Raw genomic sequence first — 16,802 nt, 5'->3', positions numbered from 1 at the left:
ATTAATTTTTAAAAGTTTCACGTCAATTACTCCTGTCCTTGAGTTATGCAAGGGGACAAAGGAGCAGAGACGTAAGGACGTGAGTGATCTCAGGCAGATGAGGTAACGACACACAGAAGCCGGGGCTGCAGACCAGAGCAGACATTACACTATCTTTAATTGATGCACTGAATTAAACAATGCTAAAGCCAAATAAATATTGACCACTTAGCAAAAGAACCATTGATTTTTATGATGGACAACAATGCCATGCTCCACTTTGCCAGCCGCGGGTCTCAAGCTGGGGTCTCATCGGTTCCCGAACGGCCGCTTGACCGGACAACACTGAGGGATGCTATCGCCCTGTGGTGGGACTTTGGGTATAAATGTTGTCGCTGTTTCTTGCTGCATCTGGCTTGTGTGCCCTCGTTCTGGTCTAACCAGGTGCTTCTTCTGGTGCTTGCTCGGAGACCCCAGGCGGGGCCCTGCACCCTGTGCTCCTGTGCGGGGTGCTGGGACAGAGGCACCAGGCAGGCTCCCCCCATGAGCGCCACGCGTTTCCTGTCCTCCTCCTGCACTGCCCAGCAGGCTGTCCCTGAACCCAAAGAAGTAAGTCACCTATAAGAGATTTTTAGGGCAGTAAAAAGGTTCTATATGATATTAGACTGATGGATATATACACGTTTGTCCAAACCCACAGAACGTGCACCACAGAGAGTGAACCCTACAGTAAACCACGGACCTTCGGTGACAATGAGGTGTCAGTGTGGGTTCATCAACTGTAGCAAATGTACCATCTCCTGGGAATGTTGACAATGAGGGAGGCTGTTCATGGGTGCGGTGGGGTGTGTAGGAAATCTCTGTGCCTTCCTTTTAATTTTGTTGTGAACCTTAAACTGCTCACACACCCCCCCAAAATTAGGTCTCATAAAAAAGAAGACATGTCTCACCTTCAGCCCTAAGCACAAAAAGCCTCTCTTCCCGTCTTACTCTGCCTGCAAATCAGGGTGGGGAGGGAGACACAGGAAGATCTGGGTCTGGAGAAAAAGAGGGGATCTCCAACTTACGGAGAACCTGGGAGGCGCCCGGCACTATACCACATGCTCTGCAGGTGCTAGGTTCGCTGCCTCTCCCAGAGCCTTGAAAGTTGGGCATTGCAGGGTCAGACTTGAAGGTGGGCATTCACTTTCAGGAGCAGGCATCCCAAACCTGTGGGCCTTGGGATTCGAACTCTTACAGCCTCACAGACCTCAGCTTGTGTGTGTCTCTACGCCAAAGCTTCTACCCTTCTCCCGCTAGGATGCAGGCTCCACGAGGGTGGGGAATTGACTGTCCTCCCTTGCTGTTTTCCCAGGGCTGGCCCAGGGCTTGCTCACCATGGGCGCCTCGGGACTACTCGTGGACTGAATGAATGTCACAAGAGAGACAGTTAAGGGGCAAAGCTCAACATCATCATTAGAGAGGGACGGGTCCCCATTTGGCACGCAGTCACACAGAGCTGCCTGCCAGGATGCCTTCATCCTGGAGGAGTGAATCGAGACAGGTCAGGTAGCGCTGGGCTCAAGCCGGGTACGCCCTTCAGCTCCCTGCTCCAGGGTTAAGAACGACAGAGTCTGGTCTGGCTGGAAACCTCCCATCACACTGGGCTCTGAGATGTCTGAGCCAAGCAGTGACAGGATTTCACCAGAGGTGGGACAGGTCCTTTTTCTTGTTTCTCTACACTCAGATGTCAGAGGCCAAGGTGGGATGAAGGTGGCAGTCAGATAGGGCCCCTGGGCTTTGGAGAGCACCTTGAATGTATTATGATCCCCATTTCACATCGAAGGAAACTGAGGCTCAAAAAAGCTCCGTACCTTGTTCAGGGACTTGGCATCTCCACCCAATACTCAAGTGACTACTGCACATTTCAGTTTTCAAACTGTTTCCCCATATCTCAAAGCGGGGCGTTGCAACGATCGAGTATGCGGATCTTGGAACACAGGTTTCAGCACTGCCCCGGAGGTCGCCAAGTCTTGTGCACAAGGCCCAGTCTGGGCCATGCCCTTGCGGCTGCCCTCCACGGGCACTTCCTGGAGGGGGCTGGTGTGCTGGCAGCTCCCTGCCCAGGGTGCGCTAGGGGTAAGCGAGGTGCCCCTTCCGGGGAAATCCACAGACCCCAGTGCGGGCTCTCCGTGTGGTGCAGGAAGGGCAGCTGGGTGTGGTGGAGGGAGCTCTGGCCCCGGGGGTGCTGAAGGCTCACCCCTTCCCCCACCAACAAGCATTTGATGCCTTCACTGTGGCAAGTGGGGATGGTGCTAGGGTTCCATCAGCAAATGAGGCTCCCGTGTCCTTAAACTCATCCAGCTCACGGCTGGTGGAGAATGAGACACTGTATTGTTTCAGAGTTCTTTAGCTTCTGTTTACATAAATCTCAAACAAGGGAGACAGCTTTTAAATACATTCCTAGCTTAGCAAGAAAATGCAGAGTCCCTCTATACCGGTAGGTGAATTAGAACGAAAATCAGGGAGCCTATGCAGTATTCAGCGACAAACACAGGTTTACAACCAAATATTTATGGGAATATTCGAACAAATGCGTTCTTTCAAACACAAGTATTGACAAGCAATATTTTAACAAATGTATTCTCTAACCAACATTCATAGTCTCAAGGTAACAAAGGAACAGTCCTTGAGAGAGAGCTATTCACATTTGCCTAGAGCAGACTATTACTGCTTTTAGTAAATACTTAGAAACTTAACCTCCAGATGCCAGAAATCCTAGTAAGTATAGATTTAATGTGACTGTATGGTAGACAGTATACAACCACACTTCTAGTCCTATTATCTATTTAAACAAAGGGTGCTTGCTCATTTAGAGTTTTGTCAATGACTTGGGTGCTCACAGAGCTCTTACCCACCAGCAAGCATTTGTCAGGCACCCACCATGGGTCGGGCTATGCGTGGGGTCCCGGGTCTCAGCGCTAAGACAGCCACAGTCCCTGTGCTTGAGGCGCTCCTGGTCCAGGGGAGCCAGGGACGCGGAAACAGGCATGAGGGTGTGTGCTCATGGAAGGAACTGGGGAAGAGCAGTGACAACATGAACTTACAGCCTGCGCGGGAAGTGGAAGGAGTCACAGGGACGGTGTCTGGGAGCTAAGTCCCAAAGAGGGAATCAGGGTACTCGAGGAAGTACAGGGAAAGGCATTCTTGGCAGAAGGATTTGTAGGAGCGAAAGTCTAGAGTTCGGACAGTGTGCAGTCTATTTGTAGAGGAGTTTGGTGTGGGTTAGCATTTGTGGCTGTCTAGATAATCCACTTTCTGCTCTCAGCACAGAGGGGAGACAGAGCCTCTACAAACGTAAGCCGGATGACGTTTCTCCCCTGATCCAGCCCTCCACGGGCTTCCCATTGCACTTAGGATAAAATCTGAAGTCTGACCATGGCTTACAAGCTTCTGCATGATCTGACCCTGGCCCATCTCTCCCCCAGTTGCCTATCACCCTGGCCCTCACTCTCTGAACTCCAGCCGCATTTCTGTTCCTTGAGTTGGTATGGTTCATTCCTACCTCTGGGCCTTTGCACATCTGACTCCCTGCATGTGGGATGTTCTTCCTCCAGACCTTCCTACATTTGGCTTCTTCTCATTCAGACCTTGGTTCAAAAGTTCCTATATGCTACCCAAAGAAGCATGCATGCCCGTGCGCGTGCAACACACACACACACATACATCCCAGCCCCATGCCCTTGCTCACTTCCTATCACACCAACGTGCCTTACTGATTTCAAGGCACATGTCATTATCTTGGACCATCGTGTTCATCCATTTGTTCATGGTAACCCCGCCGAGGACAATCCTTGATTTTCTCTCTTCACTGTTTCGTTTCCAGCCCCTAGAACAGTACCTGGAACATATTAGGCACTCAAAACATTTGTTGAATGAATGAATGAATGAATGAATGAATGAATGAATGAATGAATATCCTGGAAGGGTCTTGTGCTCCAAATCTTGGAACGTTTGAGAGATAAGGAAGGCAGAAGAGGAGGCTCCTTCACCCCGAGGCCCACGCTGTGGGAAGCAAGGGAGAAAATCCCGTAAGAAGGAGGGAGGGACAGAGGCAAGTCTGAGAGCACTGGACCAAACCCAAGCGGGCCTGATTCATCCATCACGGACCAGCAGGCAGTTCCCCACTTTCCTGGTGCTTGAAGGACGTAAGTGAGCATGACCCAGAGAGACAGAATGTGGGTGAAGGTGATGGAGATCTTGGGGAGCAGCCAGTGCACAGCCTACCTGCTGCTCCCCGACCTTGAACGTCTCTGCAACCCAGGGAGGTGAAGCCAGGACTGCACTGCGTCTGACACCAGAGAGAATTCAGGACTGCCTCTGGCCAGACTGAAATGTTCATGTCCTTCAACCAGCCTTGCCCTTTCTTGCCTCCATGTTGCCTCTTCCTGGAATATGATTCCCCATGGTTTATCTGGCAAATCCTTACTCATCCTCCAAATGTCAGCTTAGAGATCACCTCCTCCAGGAAGCCCTCCCTGACACTCCTCTGCCCCATCACGCTGGATTTGGAGATCTTCCTCATTAGAGCAATTGTCATCCTATCTTATAACTGCCCACCTTCAGGGTCACACACACCCGGGCTTAAGTTTCAGCTCAGCCAATTACTGCTCAATTTCTTTGTGCCTCGGTTTCCACGTTCATACAATGGAGGAAATGAGCTATGTTTTGCAAGTGTGTTGGGAGGATCACTCGGCATGACTTCTGTAGCCAGTGAGTGACAGGTATCGAATAAATACTAGATATGATAATAGTGAAGAAGAAAAATTTCTGAATCTATCCCAAATACCTCATGGGTTGTGGTTAAAAAATAAAATATAATAATAATAATAATAATAATAATAATAATAATAATAATAATAATAAAAACATCCACAGGACTTGGAATCCAAAACCCTGGCTCTGCCACCATCTGTACGATGCTTCCAACTCCTCCTGTGCGAGATAGAATCCCTAATACCTTCCCCGTGGGGTCGTTGTAAGGATTGGACTCCTTCAATCATTTCTCAACTATGTAAAGAGCACCTATTACATGCCTGGCACTGGGCTCAGTACTAGGATTAGACATAAGGTGAACAGAGCCTGACCCTTGTATTCATGGGGCACTGGGGCCATTAGACTGGCAATGACAATGTGAGAGCCTATGCATGCTTATGGTCCCCGGTATTTATTGAGCACCTACTATGTACAAACTGGAAGCAAAACTGTCAGGTAAGGCTCCTGCCCTAATAGTACTAAAAATAATAGCTAATATTCATTGAGCATTTAGTGCATGACCCGAGGCTTCAGCTCCTTCAGTTTTCTAAAGCCCGGAAATAACTCACAGCCATCTCCTAGGACGGCAGGGAGGATGATATGAATTAATGCAAGTGAAGCTCAGAGCAGAGGTCCTGGCATCTCGTAAGTGGTCAGTAAATGGAAGCCACGGTTCTATTTATTAGCTCACTAGGTAGCAGCCTCAGGTTTAGAGCTTTACGTGTTTTATCTCATTTAATCATTTAATCTGGGGTGATAAGTACTCACACAGTACACCTGAAATCGCCTATAAACTTAAAAGCCTTTACACCTCTGCGCATTGTTACCACTTCAGGGGGGCCGGCAGAGGACGGCAGGATGGGACGGGGTGGCCGGTGTGGGGCGAGACCAGCTGGAAATTCTGGGGCCGCTGGAAGGTGAGCCTGGAGTGGGGGCGGGGAGGGGGGTGATGGAGAGCGGGATGAGTGAGGCCTGAGCCTCAGAGAGGGGGGCACGGGGTGGGGGTGGCAGGCTCTCTCCTGCACACCGGGCCGCCAGGGCGTTTCTGCCGCTGCAGAAGGCCGGATTCAAAGAGGGCAATTTAAAAACATGTAAAAGGCATAAAGCGGGTGCAGCTGTGCACAGCTGCCGCCGAACGCTCCATGGCTGCCTCGCCGTGGACTCTAAATGACAATAAACCTTCCACCCCTTATAAATTAAGCAGACTTTCAAAAAAACCATATCTCCTCCTGCAACTTTTTATGGCTGTTTGGCAACTTTAATCATTTTGCAAAATGCAATTCCTGGCCATAAATTCTCTCCCAAGTACAGATTTAGGGAGATCTAGAGGCCTGCGGCGGGTTGATAGGTAAGTTTTAATCTGACAAGGCCAAAAAGTCTATTCGATTTATAGGGAAGCAGCAGATACCCTGTAATTACACCAGGCCCGACCTCCGGGGAATCTCGAATGCGAGGGGGTGGGGGGGGAGAGCGGGCAGGAAGCTGTGGTGGGGTGGGCAGCGGCAAGGGCAGCTGGAGCCCCCTCCATGTGCCAGCCCCTGGCCCCGACCCATGGGTCACAGGCCATGGTGATTTCCCGCAAAGGTGCCAAGACCTTGGGTTCCAAGTCACTGAAGCCCCTGATTGATGCGTGTGCACACATACATACATGCACATCCACGCACACGCACTGTGCCTGTGGCCGGGGCTGGTGCCTGTCAAGAGAAGCTGAGTTCTTTGAAAGGGGCTCATATATCCCGGAACAGGGTAGAGAGTGATCGAGAAGGCACTGGATTTCATTCGTTTATGCATTCAACGAATACCTAGTCCACAGTTGTGCTGTGGGTCAGGCGCTGGAAGAGAGGCTGGGGACAGGACCATGGACAGTACGCTGGCTGTACCCGGCCCAGGGACCTGACATGAGAGCTCAAAGGGGGCTGTCCTGTGCCCCCACACAGGCTACTTCAGCCCAGAGGAAGGACAGCCTTTCCTGAGCGGGCTGCCCAGGGGCATGCCTGTGCCTCTCACACAGGGGCTGGCCTCCCTGCAGCCCAGCTTTGATCGGGGCGAGCTCTTAGTCGAACAGGACCCCAAGGAGCACACTGGCAAGGCTGAACGTGCCACCCAAGGTGCTATTTGGCCAGCACCAGGTTTTAAACATTCTTGAATTTGAAATGAGTTTTTTCTGGTCGCAGGGCTGCCACTCCTTTTTATCTTACACCCAGAGAATACATCTACAGTAGTTCCTGGACCCTCAGGGCTTATGAGTGTGAGACCCCTGGAAGTGGGCTAAGGGTGGTGATGGAGAAGTAAAAGAAGCCGCAGGAGCACCAGACACAACCCAGACCCCCTGTGGAAGTGTGGTGGGCAGGAGACTGGCCCCAAAGAGAACCGTGTCTGTCTTAGCCTGTTTGGGTTGCTGTAACAAAAACGTCATAGATGGAGAGGCTTAAACAACAGACATTTATTTCTCAGGTCTGGAAGCTACAAGTCCAAGATCAAGGTGCCAGCAGATTTGGAATCTGGTGAGGAGAGCCTGCTTCCTAGTTCATAGATGGCCATCTTCTTGGTGTACCTTCACACGGTGGTTGGGACCAGGGAGTTCTCTGGGGTCACTTTTATAAGGGCACTAATCCCATTCATGAGGGCCCCACCCTCATAACCTCGTCTAATCCTAATTACCTCCCAAAGGTCCTGCCTCCTAACACCATCACACTGTGGGGGTAGAGTCACAAAAGGTGATTCTAGGAAGGACATCAACATTCCGTGCATAACAATGTCCTAAAGCTTGAAATTCTGAATATGTTATGTTACGTGGCAAATGGGAAATCAAGTTCGCAGATAGAATTAAGGGTGCTAATCAGCTGACTCTAAAGTAGGGAAATTATCCTGGATTATTTTGGTGGGTCCAGTATCATCAGGAGGCAGAAGAAGGGTCCAATCAAAGGGATGCAATGTGAGAAAGACTCCACTGGCCATTGCTGTCTTTGATGGTGGAGGAAGGGGCCATGAGCCAAGGAGTGCAGGTAGCCTCTAGAACCTGGGACAGGCAAGACAAAACAAAACAAAAAAACAACAAAAAAAAACACAAAAAACACAAAAATACAAAACTCCAGATTCTCCCCCAGACCCTTTAGAAATAAACACAGCCCTGCCAACACATTGATTTTAGCCCAGTGAGACCCACCTGGGACTTCTAACCCCTAGGGCTGTGAAAAAATAAATCTGTGTTTATTACCACTAAGTTTATGGTAATTTGTTACAGCAGCCATAGGAAACAAGTGATTTTTAAGCTGAGGCCTAAGAGATCAATAGATTTGGGGTGTTTCTGGTGAAGGAAACACACACAGCATGTTATTCCTCCATATCTCCGTCTTGCTCTCCAGTGCTCTGGGGTTGGGCCTCATTATCTTGGGCACGTGAGGTGTTTGTGCATGTGGCCTCCACCTGGGGGAAGGGTGCAAGCAGAGGCTGCCAAGGAAGGACAAGCCATAGACAAGTCAGTCTTTGTGGGTAACAATTTTTAGGTCTTGTACGAGGACCTGTGCTGGACATCTTCTGTGGATTATCTGCCCAAGCAATGCTGTGCAACAGGTCTCATAGTGGCTGAGAGCATGGGGTTCACACGCAAACTCTACCCGCTGCTGACTGTATGTTTGTTAATTAACCTCTGTGCTGCCACATCTTTGTCAGTACAGTGGTGGTAATGACAGGACACCATGGGGTTGTCGAAGATTAAGTGAGATGGTCCATGCAAAGGACTTCCAACAGTGTCTGGTGCTAAGTAGATTCAGGCTGCCATTGTCGGTCATGGCAAGCCGACTCTGTGGTGATCCCCCCCTCCCGTGAGTGTGGGCTGTACCTGTGACTTGATTCTAATCAATAGAATATGGCCTAGGGGATGCGATCTCACTCCCATGATCTGCCCTACATGATAATATCCACCCGTGCTCAAACCCCCAACCCACAGAAACGATAAGAGATGCGGGTTGTTTAAAGTCACTAAATTTGTGATAATTTGTTAGGATTTGTGCAGAAATAGACATCAGTTAAATACTCTTATTTTCCCATTTGTAAGGGGAGGACCTCAGAGAAGGTAAAGACCTTGCTCAAGGTCACAAATCAGTAGAACAGCCAGAACTCAAGCCCAGGACCACCTAAATCCAGAACCCTTGCCCTCGATTGCCATGCCAGGCTGCCTCCCTCTCTCCATAGTAGTGGCTCACCCAGCACAGTCTCCTTCATCTATTTCCTGCCTTTCCTGTTCTCCCTTCTCTTCTCCATCCTCCCTTCTCCCTCACCTTCTCCTCTTTCTCCTCCCTTCCCCACCAGAGGATAGTTGCCCTGTAACAGTCCCTGACTTCCCAAAACCCTCCCTGCAGAGAGCCTTCGGGCACATCCTAGCAGAAACAAGTGGTCAATCTAGAGCAGCCTCAGCATTCCTAGCCAGGACCTAGATGCCCACACCACTCTCCCTGACCCCAGCAGAGAGCCTGAGCTCTTCTTCCAAAGAGCCAGAGACAGAACTGTCCAAAGCAGGGCTCTGAGGCTCAGGGACAGCCCACCACACATGGTCCCAGCCCATGCCTGAAGCTCTGGGTGCAGGACAGGCCCGAACCCCTCTGCTCCAGCCCATCTGCAGGTCCCCGGCCCCACCTCCCTTCGCAGAAAAGAAAGAGGGACTTCTTTAAAGATGGAGCCGAATAAAATATAGATAAGCATTAGTCAAATGAAATTAATGCTTTCAATATTGTTTTAGGCTTGCTCATATGCATCAAGCATTTATGAAATTGCAGTTTATCACGTGGGGATATTGCAGTTATATATTAGCTGACTGTCTGGTGGCCACTCCAACAGCTCTCTCTGGACCCCGGGTCGCCCTTCACAGGCAAAGTCAGCCTTGCTGACATCCATCTCCTTCCTCCGCCGACGCATCCCCAGATGCTGATAAAAGGCCTTGCCCCCAACAACATATGAATATTTAAATGACAGTTAATTATTCAGCATATAATGATATTATTAGCATCCACTTCATTGCTGGCTGTGGGCCCAGCTCTAAGCCTTGTCCCACACTAACAGGAGTCAGGGAAAAGCCAAAACCAAGGTGAGCCCCATGTCTGTTGCATCTGCAGGGGCCTGTTATCATTTGGGGGAGATGTCAATTCGCAAAAATGATCATCAGGGTCTCCCCCACCTGCTGCATGTCAAGTCATGTGCTGTACCTAGGGAGGAGGTCTCTGCTCACAAAGTGCTTACAGCCTGTAGGAATTCATAGTCACCCTGCCACGCACTTGACACAAGCATCAGTGGATTTGTAGAACTACCTTATGGAGCCAGAACCAGTATTATGCCCCTTTTCTTATAAATGGGAAAGCCAAAGCTAAGATTGTTAAGGTGGTATGAGTGAGGTCTCACAGCCAGAGACAGAGCCAGGGTGCAAGGCTGGACAGCCTACTCCAGGGCCCTCACTCTGCCAGCCAGCAGCCAAGCTCTGCCCCCAGACAACAGGAAAGACATCTGACAGAGACACAGGCAAAAGGCTCGGAGATCAGGAAGTGAGGTTGAATTCAGGTGAAGATAACATGGAAAAGGCTTCTAGAAAAAAGGTGGCATTGGAGCTGGACCTTAAAGAATGAATAGGCCTGAGGCTGGGGGTGAGGGGGTGGTTGTGGAGAAGGCATCCCAAAGGGATCAGCACATGCAAAGGCCTAGAAACTAGTGAGGTTCTGGAATATGCACAAGTCAAGATTTGCACGGGGTATGTAATGGGAAGGCAATGGGAGAGCAGATGGTGGAAGGCACGGAACGCAAGGTAGGGGGTCTGGGCTTTATTCTGAGAACACTGGGGATTAAACAAGGTGATAGTGGACTATAAAAATGGACATAAAATGTCCCTTCCTATAAAGAGGTGGAATCTGTCTCTCCACCCCAGCTTCCAGTTACATCTGGGCTCAGCCACGTGACTTGCTTTGGAGAGCAGGACGTTAGCAAAGGTGAGGCAAGCAGAGCTTTGCAAAATGCTCACGTATTGGGGCTCACCCTCCTGCTGTTCTTGGAACCCAGAAAGCACCATGGAAACAAACCTGAGAGGCTGCGTGGAGAAGAAATGAGATGTCCCAGCAGAGCCCAGCCCAAATTACTGACAGCCTGCCAACAAGCTGACATGATCCTAAATCATACAGCCACCAGCAGCCACCAGCCAACTGCCAGCAGATCTGTGAAAGAGCCCAGATCAGTGAGCCAGCCCAGACCAGGACAACCACCCAGCTGACCAAGAAAATCATCAGCTAAATAAAATTGTGGTTGTTTTAAGCCACTATGTGTTGGGGTGGTTTGTTAGGCAGCAACAGCTAACTGATACAAGGGTTTCAATGGGGATGAACTAACCAGAAGTTGTTCTACAAAGATAATTGTAGTCACAATGTGGAGGACAGGTTAGAGTGGTGAAACAGGAAGCTGGAGCCCCTCGAGGAAGCTGATGTCAGAGTCCAAGTGAGAAGATGGTCTTATCAAGGCAATGAGGATGGACAGAATGAGAGTTGTCCCAGGGTCACCCAGGGAGACACGATGATGTCAGGGAACCATTCTTTGAGGCCACTCCCTACAGACACAGATACACGCACATACACCCGACACACTTGGCTACCTTGGTGGGGTCCCACACCCAGAGAGAGGCCCCACACCCAAACTCCTGCTTATGTTTTCTCTCTGCCTACCTCCACCTCTGTCATCCCACCCCCTCACCCCTGTACTTACTGTCCTGCTCCAGATCCTTATCCACCCCAAGACAGGATTACATACATGATGGAGGCAACAGAGTGGAAGCTGCAAAGAGCACCTCCAATCTCCAGTCTCAACTGGACTCCATTCCTAAGTGTGCCTCCAACTATCTGTCTGACCTGAGGCAAACTTTTGCTTCTCTTTGGGCCTTGGTTTCCCCAAATCCCTTCTGCTTAGACTCTAAGTTTGTGACCTGGTACTTCAGATTCCCAGGATTAGGAGGTCCCCTCAGGCTTCACTGCCACCTTATTCCATTTGTGCTTGAATTCTTAAGAGAGGCAAAATATGTGCCGCCTTACCCACCCTGCCAAAAGCATCTTCCTCAAAGGCCCATTCCAGCATCCAGCCCCTCAGAGTCACTGTTCAGGGCCTTCTGGAGACATGAGCTCACTGAGCACACTCAATACAATTAAATCTGGGCAGCAGACTAGATCTGAGCAGAATCCTGAAGGTGGGGGATCCAGGGAGAGGGGGCAGCATGGTTAGGCAGAAAGAGCTCAGGACTTTCGGGGGATAAGAACATCTACGTGTGACATTAACTCTGCCATTCAATTGAATTTGTGACCATAGGCAAGCCACTTAACTTCCCAGAACTACCTCCTCCATGAAGTGGGCTTAATCGCATAGATGGAAATACCTAGATCCATATCGGGCACTCAAAAGTTACTTAGCAAATGTATGCTTCTTTCCCCACCACTGCCACCTCTGAGCCTCAGTTCTTCAACAATAAAATAAGGATGCCATTCTCCTCTCCTCAAAATTGGTTTGGGAGTCCAGATAATTCTGCAAAATACTTGGCATATAATATGTAACCATTAAACCTTATTTCATTCTTTTAAGGTGAACTTCAAGAAAAGCCTGAAGAAACTAGGATGCATTGCTTGTGTATGACAACTTGAAGTGTACCTGGGACATATTCTTGTGAACAATGTTTAATTTGAATCTAATTAAGCATCTAGGACTAACTTTCAGTTTACAGGATAAACTAGGGAAGGAAGAACAAGTTAAATGACACCAGGAGGAAACAATCAGATAAATTTAGCATCTAGAATCTTCTACAAGAAAACTGGCCTCCATTCTTCAAAAAGTTAATGTGATAAGAAAAAAAAAAAACTAAGAGTCAGACTAGTGTAAATTTTGAAAGACCAAATGTAAAACATATACTTTGGATTCTAGTTGAAAAATTTTTTGAAAACAGCTATAAAAGGCATTTTAGGACAATGGGGAAATATGAATATGAACTACAAATTGCCTGATGTTCTGGAATTACTGTTAATTTTCTCATGTGCTATAATGGCACTGTGAATACGAAGAAGAATATCCTTATTCTTTGGAGAAGCATGAGAAGTATTTAAGTATGAGGTGTCATGATGTCTAAAACTTATTATCAAATAGTATACCAAAAAGAGAGACATGTAGCAAATATGGCAAAATGTTAACAGATGCTGAATCTAGATGGAGCATATATGGGTAATAATTGATCTATTCTTTAAACTTGTCTGTAAGTTTGGAAACTTCCAAAATAAAATGTTGGAGGTGGGGGGTGGGGGGAATCAGACAGTGGATCCAGAACTGGGCAAGCAAACTCAGCCAGCTGCAGAGGCCCTCCTGGCACTGTGTGGCCAGGCCATCAGAGGACAAGGTCTGAGTCACTGTTGGAAATGATCCTTCCGGCTCTGGCTCAAGCTGGGGAGGGCAGGAGGGCAAGGGGTTGGGGGACCAGCTGCAGCCCTACATCCCCCACCACCACCCATCTTGGAAAGGTCAGCTTTCCAGGCATCAAGGAGGGCCCTGTCCCCGGGGAGGCTGAAGCAAGGAGCATTCTGTGAAGTTCAATGCTCCCTGGCTGGGAGGTGACCATGGTCACCAGCGCCTTGGGACAAACATGCTTTTGTTTTTGTCACTTTGAGCTTTTGGTCCCTGGTGAAAGAGTTACTATTGGTTCCCATTTCCAAATGCTCCTGCAGCAACTTCTCCCCACCTCCTTATCTCTGCTGGAGGATCGGGGAGCAGCTATCTGGGCCAAGGGATATTTGTGGGATTCAGAGGGATGTTTGGGGATCACAGGCGTTTCTAGACTGCATGGGCTGGGCCAGGCAGAACAGAGCTAACAACTTGGGGACGCTCAACAAGGCAGCATTCAGAAGACAGAAATGAAGAGTAGTTTAGGCCCCCAGAGAGAGGACAGATGGGGCCCGGATAAGCTCTGAGGAGGGCAGGGATTGTCATGCGCTTTCACCCATCCACGTGGCTGCTGGAGGCTCCCATACAGCCTGGATCCCTGAGGTTAATATTAGCCAGATCTCAGAATCCAGGGGAAGGAGCTGGGGGACCCACTAAGTCTGGGGTAAGTTCTAGCACCCTTGTCAACCTGAGTCCAGGCACAATAAAGGGACGAGACCAGTGCAGCTAAGAGCACATGGCAGCTGAATATTTATTGAGCCCTTCCCAAGTGCCAAGCACTATCCTAAGCATAGTTCATGCATTAACCCATTCAGTTCTACTGGAAGTCCTACTTATGCTTTTGAACTATAATCAGAGGATGTGGACCATCCTTCTCCTTTGGCTGGGTATGGACAAATAAACAAGAAGAAAATACTAAATAAAACAGAAATAGTGTCTAGCTCATGAAGCACAGTGAACCATGACTTGACCCAAATGGATGGTCACTCGTGTTCCTCTGAAAACAGCACCAGCTCCAACCTAGCACATGGACAAATGGACCATCAAAAATTCAAGTACGTCCCATAGGGAAGGTTTTCCAGAGTGGGTCTGATTGGACATGTTTCCCTGAAAAGGGAAATCTGGGGTCAAATAGGCTTAGGAAACTCCACAGACTACATTCCCCCTCTTGGAGATTCACAAAGGAACTTAGAACCTTGTAGGCTCTAGAAAGACCTAGAATAAAAAGCCTCCCAATCCTGTTCAACCCAATGCTTCCCCAAACTACTCACCCTCCAATCCCTTTTTCTTACATAACACTTATTAAAGCTCCAGCCGTATGTACTGGAACAGCTTCAGAAAATTCTGCTATGAAGTCATCACCGTAACATGGGGAGGCTACAAACCTAGCTTGTGGAGCACCCTACTGACTGATGGCCCTCCCAGCACATGGACAGACCAAAATTCAGGAAGATGCAGACATGAACTCACCCCAGTCCCTGGAAAGGGCAGATATAGGGGAGAGGAGTCCTTCTGACTTTGATCCTGAGTTGAGGCTAGGGGAGAAGAAGAAGGGTGGGCCAGGGACTTAGTCCTGAGACCATTCTCCCCTTTTTAAATCAGATCACAACCCAAATGGAACAACAAAAATGATTGTATGAGCCAGAGTCTAGCCAGGAAAACAGAAACCACCTTAAGAATTCATAGGAGAAGCACCTGGGTGGTTGGGCACCCACTCTTGATTTTGGCTCAGCTCTTGATCTCAGGGTCATGGGGTGGGATGATCATTGGGCTCCACACTCGGGGGGGGGGGGGCTGCATGTCCCCCNTCTGCATGTCCCCCTCCCTCAGCTCCTCCCCATGCTCACTCTCTCTCTCTCAAATAAATAAATAAACACAATCTAAAAAAAACCCTAATTTATAGGAATTTAATGCTAGGAATTGGTTTACATGGGTGATAGAGAAGCTGAAACCCAACCAGGTGGAAGGGAGGTGATGAGAGTTTAGCAGGAAGCCCCTGTTGCCTCTGGATTAGAGAGACTAAGGGAGTAGGAGTGGTGTCACTGGAGCCCAGGGGCCAGGGCCACCAGCAGGACCGGAACCACAGAATGCAGAAGAGTTCAAGCCGTGGAGAAGTGGCCTCTGCCAGAGAAACCACCAAGGCAGAAAGGGAAGGAGACAGGCATCATGGATTCTCCACCATCCAATCTTCTTTTTTTTTTTTTTAAGATTTTATTTATTTATTTGACAGAGAGAGACAGCCAGCAAGAGAGGGAACACAAGCAGGGGGAGTGGGAGAGGGAGAAGCAGGCTCCCAGCGGAGGAGCCTGATGTGGGGCTCGATCCCAGGACCCTGGGATCACAACCTGAGCCAAAGGCAGACACCTAATGACTGAGCCACCCAGGCGCCCCATGGACTCTTGAGCCTCATTTCTTCATCCCAAAGGCCTCCACAAAAGAGGGAGTTTGGGGGATCCTCCAACCCCACCCTGACTGCCCCAGGTGCAGACAGGTCAATCCTCTGAGCACAGGCCAAAACACTGAAGGTAGACCTGCATGGGAGTCATCACACCACTTGGCAAGCCCTCTCTGCCTCTGCAATCCAGAGCTTTGAGCTCAGTGGAAGTTGTCAGTTGGATTTAAAACCCAGCAAGGTCCAGGCAGAGGGCACCTGAAACCTGACCACAATCAACCTCTCCATCTCAGCTAGCCAGCACCAGCCAAGGCCATGGCAGACTTCTTCAGTATGAAATAGAGTCTCGAATGTTCACCAAAATAATCTGAGCAGCTAAATGCTAAAAAAAAAGGCCGAGGTGGCTGATGTAAGTCGGATTCCCCAGAAAACAGACTCTGGGATGGGGAGTCTGTAAGGAATCCAGCACCTGTCGGGAGTGAGGGAAGCAGAACTGAGCACAGGCAGAATTTGAACTGTGACATGGCCTCCACAAAGGCTTCGGCTGATCCCCCCACATCCCATAGAAATGGGCAGGAGAGCATGAGAGAGCCCACCTGAGCATGAGTCAAGGATTTTCCTGTTCCCCCACGATGTCAGTGATACCTGGAAATTCATCTTGTTATGTGAAGAAATGAGGTGTCCTGAGACCGGGATTTATAAGCCAGTAATTTACTGGAAGGGTTCTGCCCAAAATGGGGGATGTGGGTTTTCCCGCTGCTAGCCAGAAACCCTGCTTTTAAACGGTAATTAGCTCTTTATCAAAGATGCTCCTGGTTTGTTAAAATAAAGTCATGTCAGTGGCATCCAGGAAACTGCTGCTCTTTTCCTTTGGAGGTGAGAGGACAGGCACCCAGCCGCCTAGAAGCTGCAGCAAGCATTTTGATAGAAATTGGCATAATGACTGGGTCAGAACTTATCACTGTTCCAGCCCTGATCAGTCAAGAGACTGATCCCGCCAACCTCCCCTCTTGACTTGTAGCAAAACTGGTCAGGCTTGACCCAGCACAATGGTTGTATATGAAGGAATCAGACCATGGCCTTAAGAACATGCAATTCTTTCCATAAGGATATATTTTTCAGGCCACACAATATCTGGAAAAGACATTGTCCTTTGAAGACCTGAACTGGTTATGATTCTGCAAGCCACACCCTC

The sequence above is a fragment of the Ailuropoda melanoleuca genome, chromosome 2 (assembly GCF_002007445.2).
Source record: "Ailuropoda melanoleuca isolate Jingjing chromosome 2, ASM200744v2, whole genome shotgun sequence".
Taxonomy (NCBI): Eukaryota; Metazoa; Chordata; class Mammalia; order Carnivora; family Ursidae; genus Ailuropoda; species Ailuropoda melanoleuca.
The sequence above is the reverse complement of the archived record's forward strand: the minus strand, read 5'-3'. Positions refer to the sequence as shown.